Source organism: Suricata suricatta, chromosome 14 (genome assembly GCF_006229205.1).
Source record: "Suricata suricatta isolate VVHF042 chromosome 14, meerkat_22Aug2017_6uvM2_HiC, whole genome shotgun sequence".
In the NCBI taxonomy this organism is placed as follows: domain Eukaryota; kingdom Metazoa; phylum Chordata; class Mammalia; order Carnivora; family Herpestidae; genus Suricata; species Suricata suricatta.
In genome coordinates this window covers 47754361-47769974 of record NC_043713.1, presented here as the reverse complement: position 1 = coordinate 47769974, position 15614 = coordinate 47754361, and positions in this window count along the sequence as shown.

The window sequence follows — 15614 nt, the reverse complement described above, 5'->3', positions numbered from 1 at the left end:
AAGTATATATACTAACTTTTTTTTTTTACACATGTGGTAGCGTACTACATCCATTGCATTTTGCTGTTTTCACTTAATGTATCTGGGTAGTTCATTATTTAATCAATGCCCTATTGAAGAACATTTGTTTCCAATCTTTTGCTATTCAAGTATGCTGCAATTATTATCCCTTATCTGTGTCATTTCACTTATATGTAAATATGCCAATGAGATGAGTTTCTAGAAGTGGTATTACTGAGTCAAGGGCTATCTCTACTTTTAATTTTGAAAGATAGTGCCAAATTGGTCTTACAGAGGTTGATCCAATTTGCACTCTCATTGGCAATGTGCAGGAGTGCATGTTTTCCCTTAGCCAAATGGTTTTGTTATCCTTCTGATCTTTGTCATTTTTGCATCTCTGAGTTTTGTTTTGCATTTATCTTGTTGTCAATGAAGTTGGACATCTTTTCCTATGATTAAGAGCCATGTGTAGTTCCATGTATGTGAACTCTTTGCCCAATTCTGTTCATATTCTTTACCTATTTTTTTCTATTGAGTTATTGGTTTCATTGATTTGAGAAGCTCTTTGCATATGAAGGACATTAGCCTTTTGTCTGAAATATACTTTAAAGATATTTATTCCTGGTTTTTCATTTGACTTTGTTTATACTTTTAAAAAATCATGATGATCTTTTCTTTTGTAAAGGTATTTCAGTTTATCAAACTTTTCTTTTACGGCTTTGGAGTTTTGTATAATATTTAGGAAAGACTTCTCCACTGTTAAGATTATATTTTTAGTCCCATGTTTTATTCTAGTACTTTCACGGTTTTGCTTTTGAGGTTTACATTTTGTTCCCATCTGGAATTTTTGTTTTTGGTGGTTGTAACATGTAGAGTATATATTTAACCTTATATTTTTCCAAATGGCAATTAAATTGTCCTAACATCATTTCCCAATAGTCCGTTTACCTCCCACTGATTCAAAATGGGAATTTAAAAATATGTAAATTCTCATATGTATATGCATTCTTGTATAAATTCTTATGTGGATATATGTAATATAAATTTTTATATATATTTGGGTCTATTTCTTGATTTTTCTATTTTGTACCAATGATCTGTTTATTCATGCTTTGATACCAAATTTCTTTGACTATTCAATATATTTAGAGGGCTAACCCCTTCTTATTAATCTTTTAAAAAATGAGAAATTGATCACTTTTGCTTATTTATTTTCCATATAAATTTTAGAATTGACTGTGCAGTTTTAAAAAATCCTATTGGTGTTTCTATTGGGATAATATTAAAATTTTGAATTAATTTAGGGAGAATTAATATCTTAATCTTGTTAGTCTTCCTGTCCAAAATGAAGTATCTTTTCATTTGTTTAGATATTTTTTGTGTCCCTCAGCATTTTAAACTTTTCATTTAGATCTTGTGCATATTTCCAGTTAAGTTTATCCCTAGGTTTTTCACACTTTCTGATATTAGTCTAAGTTTTTGAATTGGTTGTTATATCTGCTAAGTGTATATTAAGCTTGTTTCCCAGAATCACCCTGAATTTTCACATTTTTTTGGGTTGATTCTCTAGTGCTTTCTGGGGTGATATGTAATTTCTGTTTCACTGCTAGTGGTTAGGGTGTTGGTAAGAAACCTTGCTCTTGGTGTTGCTCGGATGAGGAAATACATATCTTCTAATGTATTGTTCATTTAAACCATGGATTCATTTAACTTTAGAGATGGAAGAGACCTTGCTGAGGTCCAGTGGAGGAAATTGAATCTTAAGAGGTTAAGTCCTGCTGGCCAGTGTGGATCCTGCATTTCCAGACTCTTGACTCAGTAGTCTTGGCTCTGGGCTAGGCTGAGAGGTCACCAAATGAAACTCGAGACCCAAACACTGTGAGCAAAAGTTTGGTTTTTGGCAGAGATCAGTAACTTCTACTACTCTGACATTGCTTCATTAATCAGTTTAGGAATTAACAAGCTACTGAGACTTAGGCCAATAGAGTTTTCAATGATTGTGTATGTCCCCAGACATTAACTCTGAGGTACCTCCAGGGAATAGCACAATGACCATTGGTCTCCAGTGAATCATCAGGCTGCATTTGCTGGAATAAATGAAAGCATTGTGAGAGAGGAAATCAGGACAAACACCTACACTTGCTAACCCAAACAGCTTCCCTTTCTGAGACCCTAGAGATCACTTATCACCAAATGGACAGATACACTCTGCAAAGTTTTTGTAGGGTTCACAGCTTGTAAATAAGAGACTGCATTCTTTATGCTCCCTTCTTGTTGAATCTGGCAGAGGGAAGATCTCTGGCTCCAGTCAGCTGGGCAATGATCAGAAGCTAGGCTGGCTGAGAGTGATGACTCCAGTCAAATGAACTTGTAAACCCACTATATGTAATTCAGAGCACCCTGTATTTTGAGAACACAAACCATCCTAGTCATGGAAAATCCTCTTGGGAACACCTGTTGTATATATAAAGCCCTACTGAAGACCAGTTGGTCTGTGGGGAACACACTGGCATAGGTTACGTAATATTTAACATTTCTATAACTCATCATCCCTTTGCTCTTTCTTACACATGTATGATTCCTTATATACTTTTACCAGGACTTACTTTTTGTTTATTCTATTCTTCCATTTACATTTTGTTGCGTATTTGAGTCTACAACAAACATTTCTGGGTTTTTGATATCACTAGATTCAGTGGTGAAATTTCTAGTTGAGTCCTTCCAGGAGAAATCCCAGAAGGTGCCTCTTTTCCTTTACAAATGGGTGAGAGATTCTTTTATTTTAGAACTGACCATAGAAAGCCTTTGGTGACTGTGTCTTGGATTGGGGCAGTGGAGGGAGCTGCTCCTCTGCTCAACCTTCCTTCCTTGACCTCTTTGAAGCATTTGACATCGTGGCCTACTCCATTTTTCCTGAAACCTCCCCTTTTGAGTTTTCATGATGTTACAAATAAATCAGGAGTGTGATGAAGTGGAAAGACTGTGGACTTTGGAGTCATGCAGTCATGGGTTTGAATCCTGGCTCCCCACACCAGCTCTGTGGCTTGACCAAATCACTTAAACTCTCCAGGCTGCAGTATTCAGTATTCAAAAAGGAGAGCAATATTGCCACTTGATAGCCCTCTCATCAGCTTTGAAGCCTCCCCAAGTTCAGCTTCATGAAGGGAGAAGCAGCATTTGTAACTCTGGGCACAGAGCTAATATAATGCCTTTATGAGCTACACATTCACTAATCTAGTTGCTTTTTATTTCCCATATGCAGCCTAGAAGAACATCATTCATTCGTTCTCCATCTATTAGGCTTCTCCAAAGAAACAGAACCGTGTATGTGTATGTGTATGTGCATAGGTATGTGTATGTATATGTATGTATATCTTTATATGTGTATATGTCTTCTCTCTCTCTTTAAGGAATTGGCTCATACAGTGATTGTGGGGGATGACAAGTCAAGTCCACAGGGCAAGCCTGCAATTTGATGACTCAGTTAAGAGTTGATGTTGGATTAGAGCACCTGGTGCTTCAGTCCCTTAAGCATCAGACTCTTGATTTCAGCTCAGGTCATGATCTCATTTGGTTTCTGAGATGGAGCCCTGTGTCAGGCTCCATGCTGATAGCATGGAACCTGCCTGGGATTTTCTCTCTCCTTCTCTCTCTCCTCCCTCCCCCACTCATGTGCACACATACTCACGCATGTGTGCACACCCTCTTACTCTCAAATAAACTTAAAAAAAAAGAGTTGATGTTGAATCAACCCCCCTTTTATGATAAAAACTCTCAACAAAGGGGGTATAGAAGGAATGTACTGCAACAAAATAAAGGCCATGTATGACAAGCCCTCAGCTAATATCACACAGAGTAGTGAACAGCTGAAAGCTTTTCTTCTAAGATCAGGAACAGACGAAGATGCCTACTCTCACCACTTTTATTCGCCAGAGTATTGGAAGTTCTACCCAGAGCAATAATGTAAGAAAAAGAAATAAAAGCCCTTCAGATTGGAAAGGAAGAAGTAAAACTGTCACTATTTGCAGATGATGTGATATATATAGAGAAAAACCTAATAACTCCATCAAAAAACTAATAAATGAAACCAACAAAGTTGCAGGGTACAAAATCAATATATAAAAATCTGTTGTGTTTCTGTACACTAATAAGAAACTAACAGGAATAGAAATTAGGAAAACAATCTTATTTTTAATTGCATTAAAAATAATAAAATATACAATAATAAATTTAATCAAGGAGGTGAAAGACCTGCACAGGTATATGGAAAAGTACAAGATATTAATGAAATTAAGAAAGACACAAATGAAAGATATTCTGTACTCATGGAGTGGAAGAATAAATGTTAAAATATCTATTCTACCCAAAGCAATATGTTGATTCAATGCAATCTCCATCAAAATTCCAATAGTATTTTTACAGAAATAAAACATATAATCCTAAAAATTACATAGAACCATGAAAGACTCCAAATAGCCAAAACGATCTTGAGAAGGAAGAACAAAGTTGGAGGCATTGTGTTTTCTGATTTCAACAAAGCTACAGTAATTAAAAAGGATAGTATTAGCATAAAAACACATAGGTCAATGAAACACAATAGAGAGCCGGGAAATAACCCATGCGTAAGTTGTCAATTAATTTACAACCGAGGAGCCAAGAACATATAATGGGAAAAGATCAATCTCTTCAGTAGATGATATTGGGAAAACTGGACCACTATCTGACACCATACACAAAACTTAACTCAAAATGAAAATTAAAATGAATTTAAAGACTTGAATGTAAGACCTAAAACCATAAAACTCCTAAAAACATAGGTGGTAAGCTCCTTGACATAGGACTTTTTTTTTTAATCTAACACCAAAAGCAAAGACAACAAAAGCTAAGATCAATCAAACTAAGAAGCTTCTGTACAGCAAGAGAAACCATCAAACAGAATGAAAAGGCAATTTATTGAGTGGGAGAAAATATTTGCTGATTGTATATCTGATATGGGACTAATATCCAAAACATATAAGACCTCATACAACTCAGCAACAATAAAACAAAAAATCCAATTAAAAATTGGGCAGATCTGAAGAGACATTTTTCTAAAGAAGACATAGAGATGGCCAGCATGTACATGAAAAGGTGTCAACATCACTAATCATTAGTAAAATGCAAATCAAAACCGCAATGAGATACCATCTCCCATCTGTTAGTATGGCTATTATCAAAAAGATAAGAAATAATGAGTGTCGGTGAGGCTGTGAAGGAAAGGGAACCCTTGCGTGGTGTTGGTAGGAATGTAATTGGTGCAGTCAATTTGGGTGGCAGGATGGAGGTTCCTCAAAAAATTAAAAAACTAAAAAATAGCACTACTGCATGATCCAGCAATTACATTTCTGGGTATTTATCTGGAGAAAACAAAAACATTAACAATAAAAGATACATGCAATCCCATGTTCATTGCAGCATGATGTACGATAGCCAAGATATGGAGGCAACCTGTGTCCCATTGATGGATGGATGGATGGATGGATAAAGAAGATGTTTCTATATATCTAGATACATCCATCTATATATGATGGAATATTCAGCCATAAAAAAGAAGGATATCTTGCCACTTGTGACAATATGGATGGAATGGATTGACCTTGAGGACATTATTCTAAGTGAAATAAGGCAAAGAAAGACAAATACCATATAATCTCTCTTATACACAGAATCTAAAACAAAAACAAAAACAAAGCCCTCCCCCAACACCTAAACTCATAGATACAGAGAATAGATTGGTGGTTGCCAGAGGCAGGGAGTGGGAGGTAGGAGAAATGAATGATGATAAAAAGAAAAAGAGTTGATGTTGGAGTCTTGAGTCTCAATTCTGCAGGCTGTAGTCTAGAAACTCGGGCATTTCTACGGTGCATTCCTGAGGAGGATTTTTTCCTTGGAAAACCTCAGTATTTGCTCATAAGGCTTTCCATTGATTGGATTAGGCCCACCCACGTAAGGAGGGTAATCTGTTTTATTCCATTTCCTGCTTATATGTTAATTACATCTAAATAATACCTTCAGAGCAACATCTAGATTAATACTGGGAACTTTCTTAGGTTTCTTACAGGGTAGGGGAGGTTTTGTAGGAGGGGTGCTGTCCTGAAGTGCAGGAGCTGTCTGCGCCAGTCTGCTCAGTTCTGAGCTGGGCTCACCATGGTCTGGCTGTGTGACTCAGGGCAAGTCACTGGGCTCTTCTGGGCTTCAACTTACTTGTCTGTAAAGGGGGACATGCAGCCGTGGTGTACTCTAAGTTTTCTTATCTCTTGTTAACACTGAGTTTCTCTGCTCCTCTTGTGTTGGTACAAGATTTGCAGAGACTTGTTAGGAATACACAGCTTGTGATTGCTTCACATTTTTGGACATGGCTCCGTGTTTTCAGACAGTCTTAAAAATTGACATCATATGTTTATTAACCAGAAAGGGGATGTCTTTTTTATCACTGTGATGTGATGATGTCATTCATCTAATCAGTACTTGAAAGGTGTATTTATTTATTTATCATTTTTAGTTTTTAAAGTTTACTTATTTATTTTGAGAGACAGAGTGGAGGCAGAGAAGGGGCGGAGAGAGGGAGGGAGAGAGGATACTGAGCAGGCTCTGTGCTGTCAGCCCTGAGCCTGTCTCGGGGCTTGATCTCACAAACCAGGAAACCATGACCTCAGCCGAAACTAAGGGTTAGATGCTTAACCGACTGAGCCACCCAGGTACCCTGAGAGGCATTTTTAGATTAAAAAATACTTTACAAAGTATGTCTCATTAAAAAGACATGTTTGCAGCAGAAGCTCCAGGGTAATGCTAGGTAGATTCACGCTCTGTATTAGTTTTCTGTATATTAGAAAGAAACGAGGCTTTGGACTGAGATTGAGACTTCAACCCTGGCTTTTCTATTTACCAGCTGTGCGACTCTGGTCATACTATTTAACGTCCCCGAGCCTCAGTTGACTCATCTGTAAAATGAGAGTCATGGGATATCTTCTAGGGTTGTTGTGAAAGTAGATGAAATGCTGTCTGTGAACTGCCGAACAGAGTACTTGACACAGACTGAACTTAAGTAGAGATGAGCTGCTTCCTCTTCCCTTCTATTGTTTCTGAAGTTCTGGACCCCTACTGCCATTAGTTTGAGTCAAGAGGCTTACTTTCAGAGGCGTGAAGGAATTTGTCTGCCTTAAGTAAAAACAAAACACAAAAAACCAAAACCCCACATCAGGGTGTGGTGACCATGTAGGTGTGTCACATGAGAAGGGGGAGGGGTAGGCCAAGCAGTGTTGAACTTTTCTTATAAGCAGACAGTCTGTACTGTAGGATTGAGCAGTTCTTATATTCTAGGAAGAAGTGATTAGTCATTACAGGAGTTAGTTTTGTATTGTTTTGTTTTTCTCCAGTACCTTAACAATGAAAGTAATTAAAACCAGAAACTTCAGTTGAGAACAGTTTGGGAGATGTCGGGATGGAGAGGCAGCCCAGGATCGAAGTTGACAGTTATTTAATCCTGTCATGGTTTTCATCCCAGTCATGATCTCTCCAAGGCCACCAAAGGCTTGTACAAGAAAAAAAATGTTTTAATGCCATTTATAGCAAAATACCATCACCTATAGGAATAATGGTAAATAATAATAACTAACTAACTAAAAACTGGTCTTTTTTCCATCTGCAGAAAATGGGGAGTACAGTACATATGGAGCCCAAGGCTGGCTTGGTCAGCACGAGGTCAACCTTGTGAGCACAGGGGTCTGACCATTTTCTATACAGGATCATTTTGCTGGGCCGAGATGTACTCACCCTCTATTTCCACCCGGTTTCATTCAAGTTCTAACTTGCTGTGAGTTACTATTAACTGTAAGATTTAATAGATGGAGGCAGAGATGAGAGGAAAGAAAGAAACCAAGTTATGGAGCCAAGAAAGCCATTATTGGGATCTACGATTCCTGGGTGAGGTTCCGTGACTCCGGGAGTGGGGAGTCAGGGAAGTCGCGCCTGGTACGGGAGGGCAAGGTGTTTTATGGGTGAAAGACTTCTGGTCCGGTCCTGGGAGGGCAGACCACCAAATAAGGCCACTCTAGGGACGTGGCGGGATGGAATAGGTTGCCTCCTCTGTCAGGGTGATGGGAAGCTGGGGCTTCATGATTGGCTGTTTTCAAACTGGCGCGGGACATTCCAGGTCTGCAGGTGAGGGGTGGGGGTCGTTGGTGCACGGTGCTTTTCTCCAACCCACAGCAAAATGGTCACTAGTCACCATGCCAAGGTGACTCCCACGGTGACTCTTACATTAACTAGTTTCTTTCAACTGTTCTGCTCTTCAATGAAGATAGGTTCTAAATTACTCTTTCCTCTGATTGTGGCTGGGGGTCACTTTACTACGTTCTGAATGTAATTTTAGATGACACTCCCCAAATGACTGCAGTTGGGAATTAGTGTCCCATGTGCCCTTAGACTCATGGCTTCTTTGAGCTGCTCTACATGGCCAGCTGCTTGTTCCCACTCCACTTTGATATGGAACAAACAATGCTATGCTTGACAGGGTTGATATTACCCAGGGGCCAAGGATTTGGGGCTCCTTGCTCTTCTTTTCTAAAGTAGAAAGGTAAGCTCCCTTTTCTCATGAACGTTTCCCTGCAGTGGACGCTTCCTAATGCCTCAAACCCAAGCAGCTTTATAAGAACTGATGGCTGCCATTTGTATGGTGAATGAGAAAGGAGAGAGAAGGAGCAGTAAAGGTGCTTTGAATGAACTGTCTGTAGAACCTGGGTCTTTCGGCATCCCTTCCAGTGCTGGGCTGGGCTTCAAGAGGCTGGAGTTTGTTGCCTGTCCAATAGCCAGCTTCTTGTTTCTCACCTGGGGCACCTGTGCCCTCAGGATGGTGTCCTCTGTTCCCTGGCTTCATCAGTCTCTCCCTCCAGGCAGTGGAGGGTAGAAGGGCTGGTCGTGGCTCAGCCTCACTCCTGAATGTACAGAGACTGAGATTAGCCTGAGTTGTGTTCACAAATTCTCTTCTTAAAGATTTGCTGCTCACATTCCAGCAGGGTCAGGAAACAGGAAGCCACACAGAGGAAGGACGTACAGCGGGAAAGGCCCAGAGGGAGACAAAGAAAGATACATTCTCAAATCTGATCCACTAATTGGCTCCTTCTGTTAACTTCAGGTAGAGATGACAATGGGAATAGGGAAGATTTTAATTGAATATTTCATTTTAGTGAAATATATAACCAAAAGAGCATATATATCAGCACGTATTTAGTTTAAAGAATAATAATGAGAGGGGACACCTGGGTGGCTCAGTCAGTTGAGCGTCTGACTTTGGCACGGGTCATGCATGATCTCACAGTTCGTGAGTTGACATCCCGCATTGGGGTCTGCACTGATATCCCGGAACCTGCTTCAGATTCTCTGTCTCCCTCTCTCTCCCACCCCCACAAAGTCTCTCTCTCTCTTTCAAAAATAAATAAACAGACAAACAAACAAACAAACAAAACTTGACCAATAATGAGATGCCCAGGTACCCACCACCCAACTTAAGAAATAAAGCATTAACAGTATTTTTTTAATCCCTCATGGGTCTCTGGGAAGTTTTCAGTTACATATGTCAAATATTCACCTCTTTTGGCATTCTCCAGATAGGAACTGGCTTTATTTTATTTTATTATTATTTTTTTAAAGTAAATTCTACGCCTAAAGTGTGGCTCAAACTCACAGTCCCGAGATCAAGAGTCACATGCTCTACCAACTGAGCAAGCCAAGCACCCCAGATAAAAATTGGTTTCAGTGATCTGAAGGCTTCCCCCAAAGCCTTCTCATTAGCCTCTCCCTGGCCCCAGCTGCCATTAAGGGTTTCCCCCAATCTTTTTCTGCAAAAAAACTCCATCTTGGGAGACCTGTTTCTATAAATAGCATCCATTTAGCTACCTGATCTTCGTAAATTCTGCATATGTTAGAGCCAGGAATTCTACTGACTTAAGAAAGAAGCAAATGCCTTTCTTTCAGGAAGAAAGTGTGGAAGGGGAGATTGCAAGTATGATTTTCCTCTCTTAAATGCACAGGTACTGAGCCTTGCAACAAAGATCACTTTTCCTTGTCTGCTCTTTTCCAGAGGGATACTATAGAGTGATATTATATGTTCTGTATCGGTGACCTTAGGAGCTACAAGCTGGGTGGACGGATTGGTGCAGGTAAGTTTGGTCACATTAAGACATACACAGCCGAGAAGCCATTCTGAGCAGCACTGAGTAGTCTACCTGCCTCTGAAGATCGGGAAACTTCTCCTATTGCTCATCACTCAAAAGCAGGCTGTGATGCTTTTGTCACCCATATGTATCATGATATGTGTGTACCTGCCCATTCATCATTTTCTGGGTGTCATCAGACACTGTTCCAAGGATTTTTAGGTGCTCTTCACCCCATTCCTATACCATTGACCAGTGGACTGAATCTGGACCAATTTTAGCTCTCCCAACTTCTGCTGCCCCTTCCACAGGGCTTTGAGAATGATCTGGATATAAGATGTACATGGACCTCAATCTGGTCTTGTTTCAGAATGAACTTTACTTTTTTCTAGTGTACTTGCCAGAATCCCGTGACCTTACACCACCAGGTGGGGCTTTTTGGTCCTGGACCCAGAGGAACTTTTGGTCTTGGGGCTTTTGGGCAAGAGAATCTTTTTGTATTTGCCATTATCATTAATGGGCAGGGTCCAGGCAAAGGAAGACACTCCGTCTCATTCCTCTCAGGAAAGTCCAGACCAACTGTCCCGAAGGCTGGTTCTGATAGCCTTAGGGGCGGAGGGCGGGACCTTGACCTGAGTCTCCTGCAGTTTGCAGAGGACCTCAGATCCATTAAAGATGACCGGAGGATGAAGTCACTAGTGAGTCAGGTGGAGATGAAATTACCAGCTAAGAGCAGGTGATCTTGACCTGGGGCCTGCAAATATCTGGACTTAACTTGAAAATTACCTTATGTATGTAAGTATGTACATTTTTTTCTGGGGAAAGGTCCATTGTTTTCATCAGATTCTCAAAGGTATTTATGACACAAAGTAGATTAAGGATCAGTAATCACTTCTGATTGCTCATTTGCAATAGAATGAGAAATTAGGAGCTATAATTGAATTTTTCATAAACCTAAAATGGTAGGAGTGTCCTCTATTCTGGGATTATGTCCATTCTATTTTTTTGGCATTAAAATATTTTTTTTCCTTTTATGGGATAATGGTGATAGTGAATGATGATAACTGCAGAAAAAAGTCTTTCTTGACAAAGTCAAAAGTTGGTAACATCCCCAGTTACAGTTTCTTTTTCTTTCTTCTGGATATCTAGGAAATCTCACATCCCAGGAATCACTAACCTAGAGGCTTGCCTTTATATTTGTGTGTGGTTTCCAAGGCTGCTGTTGCACAGCACTCTCCCCCAACTGTACCCTGTATGTGAGAGCTGCCTTTTATTATGTGCAAAGCTGTCTTAAAGAAAGTGTTAAAAGATAAACTGAGGCAGATTACAAATTTTAAGAGTTTATTTGTACAAAAATAGATTGGAACTGGACCACACCAAACTGGAAGTGGCTAAGGAGTGCTCCTTCAGTCTTGGGGCAAGAATTTTATAGGGAAGATGCAAAAGCAAAGCAAGGAGAATATTAGATTGGCTACGCCTTAAGTTGTTGCTTTATTTGGGAAGCCTAGTTGGCCATTTGTCATTGGTTGTCCAGGTTTGGATTTTTTTAACCTTGAGGCATTATAGGCTTTGGTTTTGGTTTGCTTACATAGGCTGTTAGGTGTTAAAATTACCTCAGTTCTAATGGCCTCCTTGTTTAATTAATTTAACCTATTTAAACCCAATTTCTTCTGGTTCTAAGAAAACATTAACTGTCACTTTGGGCAAATAACAGAATCTTCCTGGATGTTAATTTTCATATTAAAATCAGAGAGTTGGGCTGGGACCTCTCAAAGCTTTGTCTAAAACTAACATGTAATTCACACGAATACGTGTGAGGCCAGGTGGGAAAGACTGGAATGCAGACAAGGGCCTAGATGGAAAAAATCAAGGGTAGAGAGAAAACTTTTTCTTTTGACCTCTCACAAAAAATGGAGCAGAATAAAAAAATCGAGATCTCTTTGAAATTCTGGACCCCTGGTTGGGTCAGTTGGTTAAGCATCTGACTCTTGATTTCAGCTCAGGTCATGATCTCACAGTTTGTGAGATCAAGCCCCATGTCAGGCTCTATGCAGACAGTTCAGAGCCTGCTTGAGACTCTCTCTCTCTCTCTCTCTCTCTCTCTCTCTCTCATCTGTCCCTCTCCTGCTTGCATTCTTTCTCTCAAAAATAAATAAATAAACTTAGCAAGAAATGAAATTCTGGGTTACACGAGTCTATTAACTCATGCTAATTTATGAGGTGTTCTTAGTGAAATTAAATGTGGAATATTTACAAAAAATGTATAAACTTTGTTTAAAAGTGGTTAATATGCTCTTTATGCAAAGGTGGATAAAGGAAACACTGATCAAACTCAGATAGAACAGTGATAAAAGCAATGGGAAAAAAATAATGGTAATTACTGCTCAGTTCATTGCATATCAGCTCTGAACTGAACTTTGCAGTCATTACCTCGGGAAATCCTGGAAGGTAAGTTTGATCATCTCATTTTTATAGATATGGTCATTGGCTGGGCAGCCAATAAGTAGCAGAGCTATGATTTGAACCCATATCTACTTACCTGAAACCTCCCTACCCTTCCAACACACCTCATATCTGATTTCATTTGTCAAAATGGGGTCCAATGTCCAGCAGCATGAGTGTCAATTAGGAGCGTGTTGGAGCATCTTGACGCCAGACCTATTCAAGCAAGATCTGAATTTAACAAGACTCACATATTCATGTGAAAGTTTGAGAAGTGTTGGATTAGACAACTTGATTAAAAAAATTTTTTTTAATGTCTATTTATTTTTGAGGAGGGGGAGGGGCAGAGAGAGAGAGAGGGAGACAATCTGAATCAGGCTTTAGGCCCTGAGCTGTCAGCACAGAGCCCGATGTGGGGCTTGAACTCACCAACCATGAGGTCACAATCTGAGCTAAAGTCGGACGCTTAGCCACTTGAGCCACCCAGGCCCTGATTTTTTTTTTTCTTTAAAACACATCTTGTAGGTAAGGCTTCCAACTTCGGCTCAGGTCATGATCTCATGGTCTGTGGGTTCGAGCCCCACATTAAGCTCTGTGCTGACGGCTCGGAGCCTGGAGCCTATTTCAGATTCTTTGTCTCCCTCTCTCTCTGCTCCTCCCCCATTCATACTCTGTCTCTGTCTCTCAAAAATAAATAAAAATTAAAATAAAAAAACCAAAACATGTCCTGCATGTTAATGCACATCACGTGTTCCTTGCTTGATTGTTGAAGAAAAGCCTTCCACAGATGGAACGAGAGAGGGAAGTTTTGTTTGTGGAGCCCGGAGTCCTTGCTTACTGACTGGTTGTGAATTTCCCATCTCCTCCTGCCTATTTCATTCCTTGAAATCTGAGTGTGTCCGAGAATGCACAACATCAAAAGTGAATCCTGTTGTAGACCATGGACTCTGGGTGATGAGGAGTTTTGCTGACTGTAACAAATGTGTCATTCTGGTGTGGATGTCCACATTGAGGTCATGTGGAGAGCCAGGGTGTATGGGAACTCTCTGTACTTTCTACTTTCAATTTTGCTGTGAACTGAAAATTGCTCTAAAAATATATATTTAAAAAAAACCAACACAATTGAATATGTGAGCTGTAGGTCTTGCCAGAGATGGGACAGCCAGAAAGATAAAGCCTGTTAAATTCCTTTTTTATCCATTTGGATAAAAGGTGCTTTTGAAAGAGAGGGTTTTGTCAAGTGCCATGATCTCATCATCTGGCAACACCGGTGGGAGAGGATCCAAGGGAAACCCAGGGCGTTGACGTGTGGGTGACTCAGGGGCCCACACCGCTGACAGGGAGCAGCCCCTGGTTTGGAGTTGGTGGGAGGGGGCTAGGGACGAGCCGTTCCCTTTCGGGATGTGCTGATCGGTAATAAGAGCCTGGAGGCTCCGACCGTGGGCTTTAGCCTGCCCAGAAGTGCCAGGCGCTAGCTTCTGCTTCTTGCTATTGTTTTGGGCCGTGCTTTCCCCTTTGTTCTTCTACAGATGGTTGTGATCTGGGGTGGCTCTTTCAAAGGCTCTGCTGGCACCGGGCAGTCCTGGATCTCGGTGTACAGACATTCCAGCCCAGTCCCCAAGCTGTGCCCTCCCTGGCAACTTCAGGGAGCAATTCACATGCCTGAAACACACCTCTTATGTGTTTTGCTTGTTTTCATTTATTGAATAATGTTACGAACACATGTATAAAGCTTTTAAAAACTTTTCATTCCTATATCACATTTGATTCTCATGACAGCATCTGGTAAGCGGATGGATTAATGATGGCATTGGAGAGGCCAGATGCTTTTCTTCTGGATTGAAGAAAGAGAAATTCAGTGAGTGGAGTGGCTTGCCTTGGCTGGGTGCCACGGGGTGACGTGGATGACATGGACCACAGTTTCTGGGACTCTTCCCCATCCCAAAGTTTCTGGCCGTCTAAGCCCTAAGTCTCACGGGGCTTGTGCTGCTTAAATATTAACTAGGTCAGCAAAATAGGTGATACTTTGGTAGCCATTGAGGGAGAAAACGAGCCTAATGTGTTTGCATTTGTGGGATTTCCCCCAAAGTTAGTACTTTCTCAGGAGATTTAGGATCTGGGCAAAAAACAATAAAACAAAATGATTATTATTATTTTTACTTAAGTAGGCTCCATCCCCAGCATGGAGCCCAGTGCAGACCTTGAATTCACAAATCCTGACATTAAGAGTTGAGCTGAGCTGAGGAATTGGATGCTTAACCAACTGAGCTACCCAGGTGCCCCCAAAACGTTTCTTTAAAAGGACTTTTTTTCCCCCATTTGTCTGTGCTGTGGAGGCCAAGCACTTAACTAAGCCTTTCTTATTTTTATCCATAGTTTTTTTTTTTTTTTTAAAGCTTATGTATTTTGAGAGAGACAGAGATAGCTCAAGTGGGACAGGGGCAGAGAGAATGGGAGACAGAGAATCCCAAGCAGGCTCTGCACTGTCAGCACAAAGTCGGATGCGGGGCTCGAACTTACAAAACCATGAGATTATGAACTGAGCTGAAACCAAGAGTGGGATGCTTAACTGACTGAGGCACCAGGCACCCCCATAATGTTACTTTTTAAGAAACAAAATACCCAGGAAAACAAAGCTGAATGAAACGGCTCCACTTGGCTGAGGGATGCCTAGCTTAGGCCTCATCAGAGCAGCGACGAAACTGGGTGAAACCGCGGTGGCCTCGGGGAACCTGGTTGGTGCTGACAAGACAGGTTGTCAGAATTGGAGGCGAATGGTCCAAGTGGCTGTTTAGCATCTTGGGCTTTCACAGCTTCCCTTCCAAGCCAATAACTCACTTGGGCCCCCCAAGTGATCTGTTTCCATACCTCAAGCAGTCTCCCCTGTACCCCCCTCCCTAAGTGGCTTAGTCACCAGCAAATGCGAGAAATGACTGGCACTCCTCTGCTAACACAGTGTGGGCTCTAGGCGGATGTTTAAAA